Below are 15,639 nucleotides of genomic sequence, written 5' to 3' on the forward strand. Positions count from 1 at the left end.
ACTCAAGTGTGTATTTCCTTACATATAAGCTTGTTAAATAACTGACTGTAAGTTATTTACTAAATTACTGGCTTTATATTTAGAATTCACTCTTTCATTGTATTTCAAAATTCATGAAGGAATTAATTTTGGATGAAACTGCTTTAGTCATAGCATCAAGCTTAAGATAATATAATGTTTAGTGAACTTATGTAATGGTATATGAGTACTAATAATTATATACAGTCGTAGCCAAAAGTTTTGAGAATTACATAAATATTGGAAATTGGAAAAGTTGCTGCTTAAGTTTTTATAATAGCAATTTGCATATACTCCAGAATGTTATGAAGAGTGATCAGATGAATTGCATAGTCCTTCTTTGTCATGAAAATTAACTTAATCCCAAAAAACCTTTCCACTGCATTTCATGGCTGTCATTAAAGGACCTGCTGAGATCATTTCAGTAATCGTCTTGTTAACTCAGGTGAGAATGTTGATGAGCACAAGGCTGGAGATCATTATGTCAGGCTGATTGGGTTAGAATAGCAGACTGGACATGTTAAAAGGAGGGTGATGCTTGAAATCATTGTCCTTCCATTGTTAACCATGGTGACCTGCAAAGAAACGCGTTGCATAAAAATGGCTTCACAGGCAAGGATATTGTGGCTACTAAGATTGCACCTAAATCAACAATTTATAGGATCATCAAGAACTTCAAGGAAAGAGGTTCAATTCTTGTAATGAAGGCTTCAGGGCATCCAAGAAAGTCCAGCAAGCGCCAGGATCATCTCCTAAAGAGGATTCAGCTGCGGGATCGGAGTGCCACCAGTGCAGAGCTTGCTCAGGAATGGCAGCAGGCAGGTGTGAGCGCATCTGCACGCACAGTGAGGCAAAGACTTTTGGAAGATGGCCTGGTGTCAAGAAGGGCAGCAAAGAAGCCACTTCTCTCCTAAAAAAACATCAGGGACAGATTGATCTCCTGCAGAAAGTATAGTGAATGGACTGCTGAGGACTGGGGCAAAGTCATATTCTCCGAAGAAGCCCCTTTCCGATTGTTTGGGGCATCTGGAAAAAGGCTTGTCCGAAGAAGAAAAGGTGAGCGCTACCATCAGTCCTGTGTCATGCCAACAGTAAAGCATCCTGACACCATTCATGTGTGGGGTTGCTTCTCATCCAAGGGAGTGGGCTCGCTCACAATTCTGCCCAAAAACACAGCCATGAATAAAGAATGGTACCAAAACACCCTCCAACAGCAACTTCTTCCAACAATCCAACAACAGTTTGGAGAAGAACAATGCATTTTCCAGCACGATGGAGTACCGTGCCATAAGGCAAGTGGTGGCTCGGGGACCAGAATGTTGAAATTTTGGGTCCATGGCCTGGAAACTCCCCAGATCTTAATCCCATTGAGAACTTGTGGTCAATCCTCAAGAGGCGGGTGGACAAACAAAAACCCACTAATTCTGACAAACTCCAAGAAGTGATTATGAAAGAATGGGTTGCTATCAGTCAGGATTTGGCCCAGAAGTTGATTGAGAGCATGCCCAGTCGAATTGCAGAGGTCCTGAAAAAGAAGGGCCAACACTGCAAATACTGACTCTTTGCATAAATGTCATGTAATTGTCGATAAAAGCCTTTGAAACATATGAAGTGGTTGTAATTATATTTCAGTACATCACAGAAACAACTGAAACAAAGATCTAAAAGCAGTGTAGCACCAATTTTTTGAAAACTAATATTTATGTAATTTTCAAAACCTTTGGCCACGACTGTACAATGGTTTTTATGGTCTCTTACTTAAAAGTACTTAAAAACATACAATTATATATACAAATCAGTAATTTTGGTGTTTTTTAGTTTGTCTTCTTTTTATCAGCCCCTCATTGTTTATTCTGCCATGGGTTATGGTTCATTCTTTATTCCTCCAGACTCCTTAATCATCTTTGAGTGTTTACAATCACTGCTGGTAGATTAGAAGAGAAGCCTTTGAATGACAGATTCTGATTAAAGGAAGAAAATAACCAGTAAATATGTCTCTTGCGAATACTGAGCAGTTCAATTTGTTGAATACTTTGGCCAAACTTTAAGGCAGCTTCACATGTCTCCTTTAAAGAAGAATACAGAATACATTGTGACAAGCTCAGTGAATAAATAAAGTAGAGTCATTGTGTGAGTTCCTGAACAGTTTTCCAAATCAGTCACTTATAAGATTTCGTGATGCTGCTTTAAAAGACATCCAGCTATGCAGGCCGTAAGCAACAAGACTGTTTTCTAAGATTTGGAACTGAGCCCATTAGTCTGTAAGTATCCAGCTGTGGTGTGAATGCATCTATGACAGAGTCCTTAAGCAATGTTAACACACTCTATTCATATCTCCCTACCCTAGAGAACACACATACATACAGAACACTCTCACCATCTTCAGGCACACACACACCAGCCCAACTGTCATTTCAATTGATAAGGCTCTCAAAAATTCCCAAGGTGTGACTGTGCTCCCCTGCAGTAAGTGGCCTGAACTGAAAGCTTCGGTCTAGACTGAGGCGATAGACGTCTCATTAGACTCCTTCACCACACAGCTGCCAGTGTTTGTTCCCACAGCTAGAGAAGAAAGATGGAATTCTAGGAAGTGATAGCTGGGGACTGGGTAGAGTCGATGATGATTGTTGAGACAATAGTTACAGTAGACTTGGACCTGGTTGAGTCGAGCACTGTTTTAACTCTTATTATTAGAGTCAGGCTTTTATTTGTTTTAAGATTTATTTTTGGCGTTTTGCCTTTATTTTTTATAGTGTAGACAGTGTAGAAAAGACAAGAAGTTAAAGTCATGCTTTGGACTATCCACAAAAGTATCTTCTATCTCAGCTTATTCTGTCCAAGAACTACCTGCTCTAAGAGAAACAGGTCAGTTTAGCTCAAAGGGAATTATTTTGGATTTTTATAGGAAATTTGGACAGAATCACTGTTTTGCAGATCACTGCAGAGTCGGCCAGCGATTCAGCGAATGAACTGTATAACATCAACTTTGCCATGGATATTAAAATTAAAAACAAACACTATCACAAACACTATTAATTAGCAAGGCTACAAGATCGGCAGTTTAAAACCTTAAAGTAGCTCATAATCTCCAAAATGGCACTAAGGTGATGTGGAGAGAAACAGAGGAGAGGAATTGTTGTTATTTTTGTTTTCTTTGTGTACAAAAATTAATCTCGTTGATTCATAATATTACAGTTGAACCACTGATAGCAGATGGACTATTCTGACGACGTCTTTCATACTTCTCTGGACTTTGACAGTGCAACTTACTTGGCAGTCTATGGGACAGTAAAAAAGCCTCCCATTTTTCATCCAAAATATCTTAAATTGTCTTCAAAAGACGAACAAATCTTTAACGAGTTTGGAACGACATTGGGGTAAGTGATTAATGAAAAAAAAACATTATGAGGTGGAGTATCCCTTTAAGAGAGAAAATGTGAAAACCAAGTTTATAGCAATATGTGCAATTCCTTAGACCTGATCAACCATTAGTAATTAAATTAACCCTTGCATCGAGTTTCTTAATGAAGCTATTAAACATTATATTAAATGCAACAGTTCAGCTAGAATCTGGAGGTTATACTTTCACGGCCATTGTATTAAGGGATTCCCTTTGTTGGGGTCCTTGCAGAAAGGGTTGCTGATTGGCTGGAAGTCTTTGGATGCCAATGTTTGGGCATTGGCTGAAGATTTGGAGTTATAGGCTGGTTGAAATTTTGACGCAAACACAGTCAGTGTTGGACCCAAAGACACGGCTTTGTGGCAAAACTTAACTCAGAATATGAAACTCTCAACAGAAAGAAAATAAACTAAAGTAAAAGATTAAAAGGGTGTAACGAGACAAGATGTTTTTTTTCTCATTGTGGTTAAGTAGCAGCAGGCCAAAGTATGCTGGAACAGCGCTCGAAGAACACAAAAAGTGCTGGCAAAAAGCATACTTAGAGCAGTGGTGGCAAAAAGCAGAGGCTATAGGTATAATTTGATGGTGTCCTGAGTTTTTGAACTGAGCTGCTGGACACATCCCAAATGGTGTCTTGACAGATTAGACATTGTCTTATCTTGGGGTGTTGCTATGTTTCTCCTCCGAATACATACACTCACCTAAAAGATTATTTGGAACACCATACTGATACTGATTGACCCCCTTTCGCCTTCAGAACTGCCTTAATTCTACGTGGCATTGATTCAACAAGGTGCTGAAAGCATTCTTTAGAAATGTTGGCCCATATTGATAGGATAGCATCTTGCAGTTGAGGGAGATTTTTGGGAAGCACATCCAGGGCATAAAGCTCCCGTTCCACCACATCCCAAAGATGCTCTATTGGGTTGAGATCTGGTGACTGTGGGGACCATTTTAGTACAATGAACTCATTGTCATGTTCAAGAAACCAATTTGAAATGATTTGAGCTTTGTGACATGGTGCATTATCCTGCTGGAAGTAGCCATCAAAGGATGGGTACATGGTGGTCATAAAGGGATGGACATGGTCAGAAACAATGCTCAGGTAGGCCGTGGCATTTAAATAATGCCCAATTGGCACTAAGGGGCCTAAAGTGTGCCAAGAAAACATCCCCCACACCATTACACCACCACCACCAGCCTGCACAGTGGTAACAAGGCATGATGGATCAATGTTCTCAATCTGTTTACGCCAAATTCTGACTCTCTGTTCACTGTGGGTGAGGCAGAGGACAGTGTTGAAACCCCAAATAATTTTTTTGGGGGGGGGTCAACATTGTCAAGTGCAAATTGCAGTAGAGTTTGAACCAACAGAGCCACTGCACAAGATGGCCGCCAGCCCTGAGCCACTGCACAAGATGGCCGCCAGCCCCGAGCCACTGCACAAGATGGACGCCAGCCCCGAGCCACTGCACAAGATGGACGCCAGCCCCAAGCCGTTTCCTGGACCTTTGACTCTAGTGAGTCCAACCATTTCTGAGGTGGTGGATTGCACTGCAGAACCTCCCAAAGTGGCGGCATCTGCTCCAGCTCCTCCTGAGTTCATGGCTTCTGCTGTAGAACCTCCAGATGTATCAGCAGTATCCACCTGTCAACTTCCTGCCTGTCCTGTCAGGGCCACGGAGGCTGCCTATGAACCTCCTGTCTGAACTGTCACGGCCAAGGAGACCGCCTAAGAACTTCTTGTCTGTCCTGTCACGGCTATGGAAGTCATCTGTGAAACTTTTTTCTACCCTGTTATGGCTTTGAAAGCCATCTTTGAACTCTCGTTCTGTCCTGTCACGGCTATGGAGGCCATTTGGGAACTTTCTACCTGCCTTATCATGGCCACGGAGGCCTCCATCTGTTTATGTTCTCTGTTTCACTCCTACCTTTCCAGACTTGCTCTTCTGTGCCATCGACTCCACTGTGGTGGTCCTCTGCTCCCCCATGGTGGGCTTCTGTCCCATCTGCTTGGCTGTGGTTGTCCTCTGCTCCGCCCTGGTGGGCTTCTGTCCTGTTTAATCAGCTGTGGTGTTCCTCTGCTCCATCCTGTTGGGCTTCTGTCCCTGCTGGTTGTGGTGGTCCTCTGCTCCGCCCTGGTGGGCTCCAGTTCTGCCTGCCCTGGCCTAGTGGGCTCCAGTTCCATCTGCTCCACCCCGGTGGCTTCTGCCTTGTCCTGCCCTGGAGGGCTTCTGCTCCTCCTACGCTGCCCTGGTGGGCTCCTGCCTCGCCAGTCTCAACCTGGCTCTCTGCTTTGACTGCTCCTCACTGGTGCTCTTCAGCTGCTCCCTGGCTTCCTGCTCTGCCTGCCCTGCCTTGGCTCTTTGCTCCGCCTTGTCACCCTGCTCCACCAGCTCTACCTCCCTCCCAGATCCATCCACTTCCACATGGACCTGGAATTCCATCCCTCCCCATGTTCCGCCTCCACTCCACCTCCCACCTGAACTTTGGACTGTTCTCAGTTAGGAGCGTCTGGAAGCCACTCCTTAAGGGAGCGGCTATGTCACGATTGTCAGGTGGAGTGCCCATGAAGTCCAGTAGAGGGCACTCCACTCAGGACTATTGCATTTGGGGTCTGAACTCCATTTCCCATAATCCCGTGCCTAGGGCTAATTACCGCCAGGTGTTCCCCATTACCACTCCCCTATATATACTGTGTTTGGACTCTCAGTTATTGTAAAGTCTTGTTTAGGCCAGTCTGTCATTTCCGAGCATTTCTATTTGTGTTTTCCTGCCGTGTCAGATCTTGGATTGTTCAACCGCCTGTGATTCTCTGCCACCTGCCCCGACCTCTGCCTGGTATTGTTACTGATTCTGGATATCCCTTGACACATTTGATGCTGTTATCTGATTTCTGCCTGTCTGACCATTCTCTAATAAAGACTACAACTGGATCCGAATGTCTCTGACTCCTCGTTACATTTATCCTTTCTCAGATCTTAGAACTTTGACATCTGATAATTACCAAATCAAATGTGCTGTAAAACATTAGAGAATTCTCATGTGTAATTAATTACATGAAAAAGTGCTAAAAAAGAAAACAAAATTATTTGCCCAATGTGATACTTAACATTGACACAACAGAGATGTAACAAATCGTCTTTTTTAATCTGATTCTAATTAGTGCACTGTTTTGAGGAATATCACTCTGAAGACTTTGGAGTATTTGTTAACAGCTACATAATGTAAATTTGATATAGTCATAAAAGCAATTTTTTGGGAGGTTGAACTTTTGCTGATGGCACAGAAGTTTTGCCTTCCATGCCAATCAGGTGCTTTTAATATCTATTAAATCTCTTTTGAGGAATTGATGACATGGGGATTGCCACTGTACAATTTGTGCAATAAATGGACTGATGATGTTAGCAGATCACACACTGGTATCAAGCTCTTCATGATTAAGGTGGTCCATAGGAGTCGGTAGACATAGCAGAGGTGGGAAGTGGTCATGGCTGAGTGTGTTAGTCAGTGTGGAGAGTAAATAATTTATTAGCATCAAATTGAAAGTTTGGTCCATTAACCAGAGGCATATTTAACCTGCAGACACCATGACTGTGCCCAATGATTGGCACTATTATGCTATATCAAAAATATTATGCATATTTTCTGAAAACATCATATTCATTGCTGATTATATGATATGCCTGTCTTCCAATTGTTCAATTAATTGTATTTTAATTGTAACCAGTGTGCAGAACATGAGTCAAAAATATGATTATTGCATATTTGTGTAAGGCTTCTGCTATACTGTGTAGATCTGTTGGTTATATGTTGGGCAGTGTGTGATAGTAGATGTGATGAGTTTTAGCAGTGTGTCTCTCTTACATATCAGTGACTGCAAGTTTATTGTTTACTGGGCTTAAACCTACATTTATTTGGTGGTTTAATAAGGCTAATAAATGAATTTAGAAGATAAATGTTTTTTCATAACATGCACTTATGCTGTATGAAAATGCAATTGCATTTTAAAGAATTCAGAATAATGTTCCTCAGAATAAGGCTTTTAAGGTTATAAAAGTCACAAATATCATATAATTCCAAAATAAAATCTTTATTAAGATTAATTTTCCTTGTCTTTAAAAGTGCTGCAGAAAAAGAAGCTATATGAGAGTTTCATGACATATAATAAAATTTTACATATATGACATGTTTCTTTCACATTATTTACTACCAGCCAATAGACATGCAGTGACTGTAGGCTACCTGTAGCTGTGCCCAATTACAGATTTATAAACGAAGATGTATGGCATGTGCATCAGGTGTTCACAGATTTCAGGGCTGAAATATTATTCTCATTTTATCTAGCATTATGCATCAAAACTGGGAAACATCAATTGTGTCAGGATGAAAGAAAGTGTGCATTTGTGTATATATTGTATTTGTTTTACAATGTGAACAGGCTTAGAATGACTTTTTTTTACATTTGCCCAGGGTTGCTGATCTCTCGTGTTTGAAGGTCACACAACCCAGTCTCTCCTGTCCTCCATTGTATCCCATCTGCAGTGTCTCAGTGAGCATACACCAGGTCACTCTCAGTGCCTGCCAGCCACCAACAACCTTTAGCCAGAGATAATGAACAATCTGACTCTCGGATGTTTGCCTGAAGGTTTGTGTACATTTGTGAACATGCATCTCTACGTGTATATCTTGCTTACCTTCTTCATCTGCTCTCCTATCCCTATCTATTTCCCCTTATTGATCCTTGTTTTTCTCTTTAATTAATAATTATATATATAATATACTTTTCACTTCAGAACAGGGGTCAATATGTCTAATTCATATTGTTCAATGTACTTAATACATGGTAGATCACAGAAGTTTTGTACATGGCTAAAGTGGTGACATTTTTTTTTCAATAGTCCACTTTAAACATTCTGCTAACTGTGAAACACTGTGATTCTTATTTGGCTCATGCTGTAACACAGACCTTTTTAGGTGAAGCACTCCCACATGGAAAAAACCTATATAAACATATATGTTTCAATATAGGTTTTGAATAAATGTGACATATATAAAATTGGCCGTTTTCCTATATTATATGTACATATATGTACATATATGCACACATATATATGTACATATATACACATATATGTACACATATGTACACATATATATACACATATATGTACATGCACATGTCACACCCAGGGGCTGGCTATGCTTTAACTAAGCCACACCCCTTCTCAACTTCCACCTCGAGGAGGTCCCCAAACCCGACCCAATGGCCAAGCAACACGAGAACAAGTAAGTGATAAAACAATCTTTATTTAAATATTTAAAAATAGCTTAGGGAATAGGGAAAGGGCAATTAAAACTAAACTCTGACTCGGCCCTCCAGATGGGCTATGGCCGGGAAGAGGTCAGGGAGCAAGGGGGCCACGGGGATCCGGGGCGTGGGGCTCGGGCCCCGGCCTGAGTCTTAGGTATCCGTAGCGCCCTCCTTCTTCCTCCTCTTCGCTGAATACAGCTCACGGTAAGTACTGGTTCACTCAGTTCGTTCTCGAGGTGCCCACTCTCTTTCTCTTCCTCCACAGGCAACAGCTCTTCGCTGATTACAGCTCACAGTAAGTACTGATTCACCCAGTTCGTTCCTTGGGTGCTCACGCTCTTTCTCTTTCTCCACAGGCAACGGCTGGGACACACAGGCACAGTTAGTTCAGCTTGGTTTTGCTCTCACCTCTTCGCTGATTACAGCTCACAGTAAGTACTGGTTCACACAGTTCGTTCCTTGGGTGCTCACTCGCTTTCTCTTTCTCCACAGGCAGCGGCTGGGACACACAGGCACAGTTAGTTCAGCTTGGTTTTGCTCTCACCTCTTCGCTGATTACAGCTCACAGTAAGTACTGGTTCACACAGTTCGTTCCTTGGGTACTCACTCGCTTTCTCTTTCTCCACAGGCAGCGGCGTAAGTACAGGTTCCCTCAGTCTCTCCTCGTGTTACCCACTCTCTCTCCTTTTCTCTCCACAGGTATCAACTTGGGCACAATAGCACAGTTAGTTTGCTTTGAATGGCTCTCACCTCTGGGCTGGACACAGCGTACTGTAAGTACAGGGTTCGCTCTATTCCTCCTCGTGTTATTCACTCTCTCTCTCCTTTCCTCTCCACAGGTATCAACTTGGGCACAATAGCACAGTTAGTTTGCTTTGAATGGCTCTCACCTCTGGGCTGGACACAGCGTACTGTAAGTACAGGGTTCGCTCTATTCCTCCTCGTGTTATTCACTCTCTCTCCTTTTCTCTCCACAGGTATCAACTTGGGCACAATAGCACAGTTAGTTTGCTTTGAATGGCTCTCACCTCTGGGCTGGACACAGCGTACTGTAAGTACAGGGTTCGCTCTATTCCTCCTCGTGTTATTCCCTCTCTCTCCTTTTCTCTCCACAGATATCAACTTGGGCACAATAGCACCGTTAGTTTGCTTTGAATGGCTCTCACCTCTGGGCTGAACACAGCGCACTGTAAGTACAGGTTTCCTCTGTTTCTCCTTGTGTTACTCACTCTCTTTCCTTTCCTCTCCACAGGTATCAACTTAGACACAAAACACAGTTACTCTGCTTTGGATGGCTTTCACCTCTGGGCTGGACACAGCGTACCGTGCTATCTCCGGAGATCTGAAGCACGCTCACAACATATACTGTACTGAACTAGGCCAGGACCAGCAATCTCCTTGTCCTCCCACGCCGAAGTGCGTGAAGGCGGGGGTTTATCTGACAGGACACACGGCAATACACAGCAGCCCACAGCAATATACAACACCACGTCAAAATTATAGGTTTTCACAGCACGAAGACTCACCCACCACACTCAGTGTACGGAAAGGACACCCGTCTTCCTTCACTTCGCTTGGTTCGGATCTGGCGATGGAATATGCGGCCTAGCTAGTGATGTCGTCGTTGCGACTACTTCAATAAGTATTCCTTCGGCTCTCCCACCACACTATATTAGGGGTAGGGCCACCCTCCTCCTCCTGGAGAGATCTACACAACGCCAGGTCAATATACAGGGCACTTTCGACTGGCTCTTAGTACTCACATCAATGCCACTTCCAATCCCCTTTTTCACGTCGTCTCAGTTCGCCGTATAATCTGTTCACTTCTCAACCTTTAAGGTTCGCGATGTCTTCACAATCATACAATTCCAGCCTGAGGGAGAGAGAGAGTTAGACAGCTACCAGCAGCGTACCAAGACGGGCACAACCCAGTGCTTCACACACACCAAAGAGAGCTTCCTAGACTGTGAAATAACTTGGCCTTAAGTACTGCCTTGTCCAGCGTATCCTCCAATCACCAACCGCTGTCCCTAACTAGGCACAGGTGCATCGAATTCCCTGATTTTCCTTCTTACGGCGCTACCGGAAGTTCCGGTGTTCTGTTTTTCCGGTCCGGGCGGAAACACTTCCGGGCGGAACCAAACTTCCCGAATTTTGGTTCCGCCCCTAAAGATCGTCACCTTGTGACACACACATATATATGTGCATACATATACCTATATAGATACATATATGCACGTATATATGCATGTATATATGTTCACCTATAATAGTAAAATTAAAATCCATAGCTGCTAGGCAACATAAATAAAAGTCCGAAATGTACATTATTTATTTACTCAAGATCAATCAAATAGTACAAAACAAAAAACATAGTACAAGAACAAAAATAAGACAAAAAACCTGCTAGGCAACATAAATAAAAGTCCAAAATATAGAAATGTACATTATGTATTTACAAGAACAATCAAATAGTACAAGAAAAAAAATAAGACAAAAAAAATCAACAATAAAAAAAAAATATATTCTTGTTGCTCTTCTCAGCTCCTTGAGCTTCGGATTAATAGATGTGCCTATCAATATATCATGTTAACATATTGCCACAGTTAAATTCCATAACATGCCAATTACATGTGATACCAATTTCACATGTTCGCACATACATAAGTTCTTGCATAATTTTTTACGTTAATTCTTAGTTTTTGCCTTGATAATAGAAAATCTGAGCTAGGCATCATGTATGACAGTCAAAAATGAGATTTGAGCTACAAAATGAACAGATGCCATTAGCTATATAGAAGACATATCTTGTATGTATGGGCTTATATGTGGATATGAAGAAGCAATACAGGAGACCTATATTTCCTGTATATGCACATATATGCACCTCAATTTTGCCTATATGTGGCATATATACGCATATATGCAGCATATATTATCATATATGTGCATATATGCAGCTTAAATGTGCATATACACTGCATATAGGTTTCATATATGCGCATATATCCACATATAGGTTCTTTCCATGTGGGCTGAGTGATGTGACTGAGTTGAATGCTGCTCAGTAAATGTGGAGTCACAGACACATAGTAGTTGTCTGAGTTATTTATTTATTTTTTGCTCTGGAGAAGAACAAGAGTAAAACAGACTAAGTAACTTTTCAAGTACAACTGACCATTGGCAAAGACCCGCCCTCCTTAGTTACTGTTGCTATCCCTTACAAACAACTCACACTACAGGTAGGCTGCATCCGAAAACAGAAAATTGCCACCTTCAGAGGACGCATTACAAGATAGGAAGGCATCAAGGCATGTCCGAATTCAATGTTAGTTTCACTTCCTGTCTCCTGAGATGCCTTCATCTGGGTGATTTTTGAAGGCAGCATAGATGTATCCTTCACTGCCTTTGATATCCCACAATCCTGTGCATTCCATTCTGTCAGCAAAAAAATAAAAATAAAGATGGTGTCTTGAAAGTTGAGTTTGGTGGTCAGTTTGTGTGTAGATGTATATTTCTGACAAACTTTATGCACTTTTGATGTAATTTCTAGCGAGAAATCAGTATTATACTAATTCAATATTCGTTTAATCATCAAAACTCATTCTATTTTGTTGTAGATCATTAAACCGGTATGCTGTCTCAGAAAACTGTCCAAAATCAGTTTCATGAGGTGCCTTTATGCAAAAACGTTTCCAGTCACTGCCTCATATAGCAGTTTTCAGTTTTCAGATGCAGCCATTATGTTCTTCTCATGCAGTGAAAAATACATTGCAGAGCAAAGAGGAAACTGACATGTAATTATTCATTACATTATTGAATTATTAATTTATCATTATTGAAAAGAAGCTTGTAATACATTCAACAATCCCAATGTATTGACTTGTGTTTCATATATATATATATATATATTTCCCTTTGTATTTGCAGGTTGTGTAGATGAATGCAGCAAATAACAGGTTCGTGTTTTCTTCAAGAGGCACGGACCAACATAGTTTCATGTTTGGTAAAAGTGTCCATAATCAAAGGTAAAGAGATAGGAGGTACGGTGACCCTGTTTTAGTTATCCGTTCACCACACTGCTGTTTATGTGTTAATCTAAGTGGATTTTTAATTATGTATTTAACTGCTAAATCTTCGGGACATCAAAGAGCCATCTCTAGACTGGGACATATCTGTGATTTTTTTTTAATTCATTTTTTTTACCCCATATTTGTAGAAAAAAAAACTGACAAAGCAAATCCAGTTCTTTGACAGGGAAATTAGCACCAGTTGAATTCAGCAGGTGTTTGAGTGTACTCAACCCATCAGAACTCATAGAGGATTAACATTCTTGAACAACAGCTCTGACATCTAGCTTCTAGCTGATAGCTTTTTTTATTTATTATACAATTAACAAAACACAAAAAAGGCATCTAATATTAGCTCATTCTATTCTTTTACTATTCTAGTGTCTGCTAAATGACTAAATGTAAATATAAATCTTCACAGGCATCATAAAATTGCGGCTATGTCACCATCTAGATTTGTCTCTTCAATATCCTAATGATTTAGCAGTTAAATACATAGTTAAAAATTCACTTGGACATATTCATGAACAGCAGTGTGGAGACAGAGTAAAGAAAGCAGGGTCACCTTTTATTTATATAGCGCTTTAAACAAAATACATTGCGTCAAAGCAACTGAACAACATTCATTAGGAAAACAGTGTCAATAATGCAAAAATGATAGTTAAAGGCAGTTCATCATTGGATTCAGTTATGTCATCTCTGTTCAGTTAAATAGTGTCAAGTCAACGATATCGCTGTAGATGAAGTGTCCCCAACTAAGCAAGCCAGAGGCGACAGCGGCAAGGAACCGAAACTCCATCGGTGACAGAATGGAGAAAAAAACCTTGGGAGAAACCAGGCTCAGTTGGGGGGCCAGTTCTCCTCTGACCAGACGAAACCAGTAATTCAATTCCAGGCTGCAGCAAAGTCAGATTGTGCAGAAGAATCATCTGTTTCCTGTGGTCTTGTCCTGGTGCTCCTCTGAGACAAGGTCTTTACAGGGGATCTGTATCTGGGGCTCTAGTTGTCCTGGTCTCCGCTGTCTTTCAGGGATGTAGAGGTCCTTTCTAGGTGCTGATCCACCATCTGGTCTGGATACGTACTGGATCCGGGTGACTGCAGTGACCCTCTGATCTGGACACAGACTGGATCTGGTGGCCACGGTGACCTCGGAACAAGAGAGAAACAGACAAATATTAGCGTAGATGCCATTCTTCTAATGATGTAGCAAGTACATAGGTTGTTATGGGAAGTGTTTCCGGTTCCGGTTTACCTAATTAATGCAGCCTAAAAATCCTTTAACGGATTTGGATAATAAAAGCATATTAGTATGTTATGTGTATGCCAGGTTAAAGAGATGGGTCTTTAATCTAGATTTAAACTGCAAGAGTGTGTCTGCCTCCCGAACAATGTTAGGGTCTTCATACCTCATATGTCTCAGATTAGAAATTTTTGTGTGTATCAGTCCAATGTGCCACAGCTGCTCTGAACTTCTACTGCTTTCTGAAGAGAGTGCATGAAGAGTCCAGGCTTCTTCAAATGTGTCCAAGTCTGCCTGGATTCTTGGGAGGAAAGTGCACTGTACACTAAACAGGTCCTCAGTAAATCAGTGATGTCATCTCTGTTCAGTTAAATAGTGTCTGTGCATTTATTTGCAATCAAGTCAACGATATCGCTGTAGATGAAGTGTCCCCAACTAAGCAAGCCAGAGGCGACAGCGGCAAGGAACCGAAACTCCATCGGTGACAGAATGGAGAAAAAAACCTTGGGAGAAACCAGGCTCAGTTGGGGGGCCAATTCTCCTCTGACCAGACGAAACCAGTAGTTCAATTCCAGGCTGCAGCAAAGTCAGATTGTGCAAAAGAATCATCTGTTTCCTGTGGTCTTGTCCTGGTGGTCATCTGAGACAAGGTCTTTACGTTATGTGTATGCCAGGTTAAAGAGATGGGTCTTTAATCTAGATTTAAACTGCAAGAGTGTGTCTGCCTCCCGAACAATGTTAGGTAGGTTATTCCAGAGTTTAAGCGCCAAATATGAAAAGGATCTGCCGCCCGCAGTTGATTTTGATATTCTAGGTATTATCAAATTGCCTGAGTTTTGAGAACGTAGCGGACGTAGAGGATTATAATGTAAAAGGAGCTCATTCAAATACTGAGGTGCTAAACCATTCAGGGCTTTATAAGTAATAAGCAATATTTTAAAATCTATACGATGCTCTATAGGGAGCCAGTGCAGTGTTGACAGGACCGGGCTAATATGGTCATACTTCCTGGTTCTAGTAAGAACTCTTGCTGCTGCATTTTGGACTAGCTGTAGTTTGTTTACTAAGCGTGCAGAACAACCACCCAATAAAGCATTACAATAATCTAACCTTGAGGTCATAAATGCATGGATTAACATTTCTGCATTTGACATTGAGAGCATAGGCCGTAATTTAGATATATTTTTGAAATGGAAAAATGCAGTTTTACAAATGCTAGAAACGTGGCTTTCTAAGGAAAGATTGCGATCAAATAGCACACCTTGGTTCCTAACTGATGACGAAGAATTTACATCATCATGTTTCCTGATGATATCTCCCAAGGGTAACATATAAAGCGTGAAGAGTAGCGGCCCTAGTACTGAGCCTTGAGGTACTCCATACTGCACTTGTGATCGATAGGATACATCTTCATTCACTGCTACGAACTGATGGCGGTCATATAAGTACGATTTAAACCATGCTAATGCACTTCCACTGATGCCAACAAAGTGTTCAAGTCTATGCAAAATAATTTTGTGGTCAATTGTGTCAAACGCAGCACTAAGATAAGTGAGTGAAGTGAAGTGACATTCAGCCAAGTATGGTGACCCATACT

This window comes from Carassius carassius, chromosome 15 (genome assembly GCF_963082965.1).
Source record: "Carassius carassius chromosome 15, fCarCar2.1, whole genome shotgun sequence".
Lineage (NCBI taxonomy): Eukaryota > Metazoa > Chordata > Actinopteri > Cypriniformes > Cyprinidae > Carassius > Carassius carassius.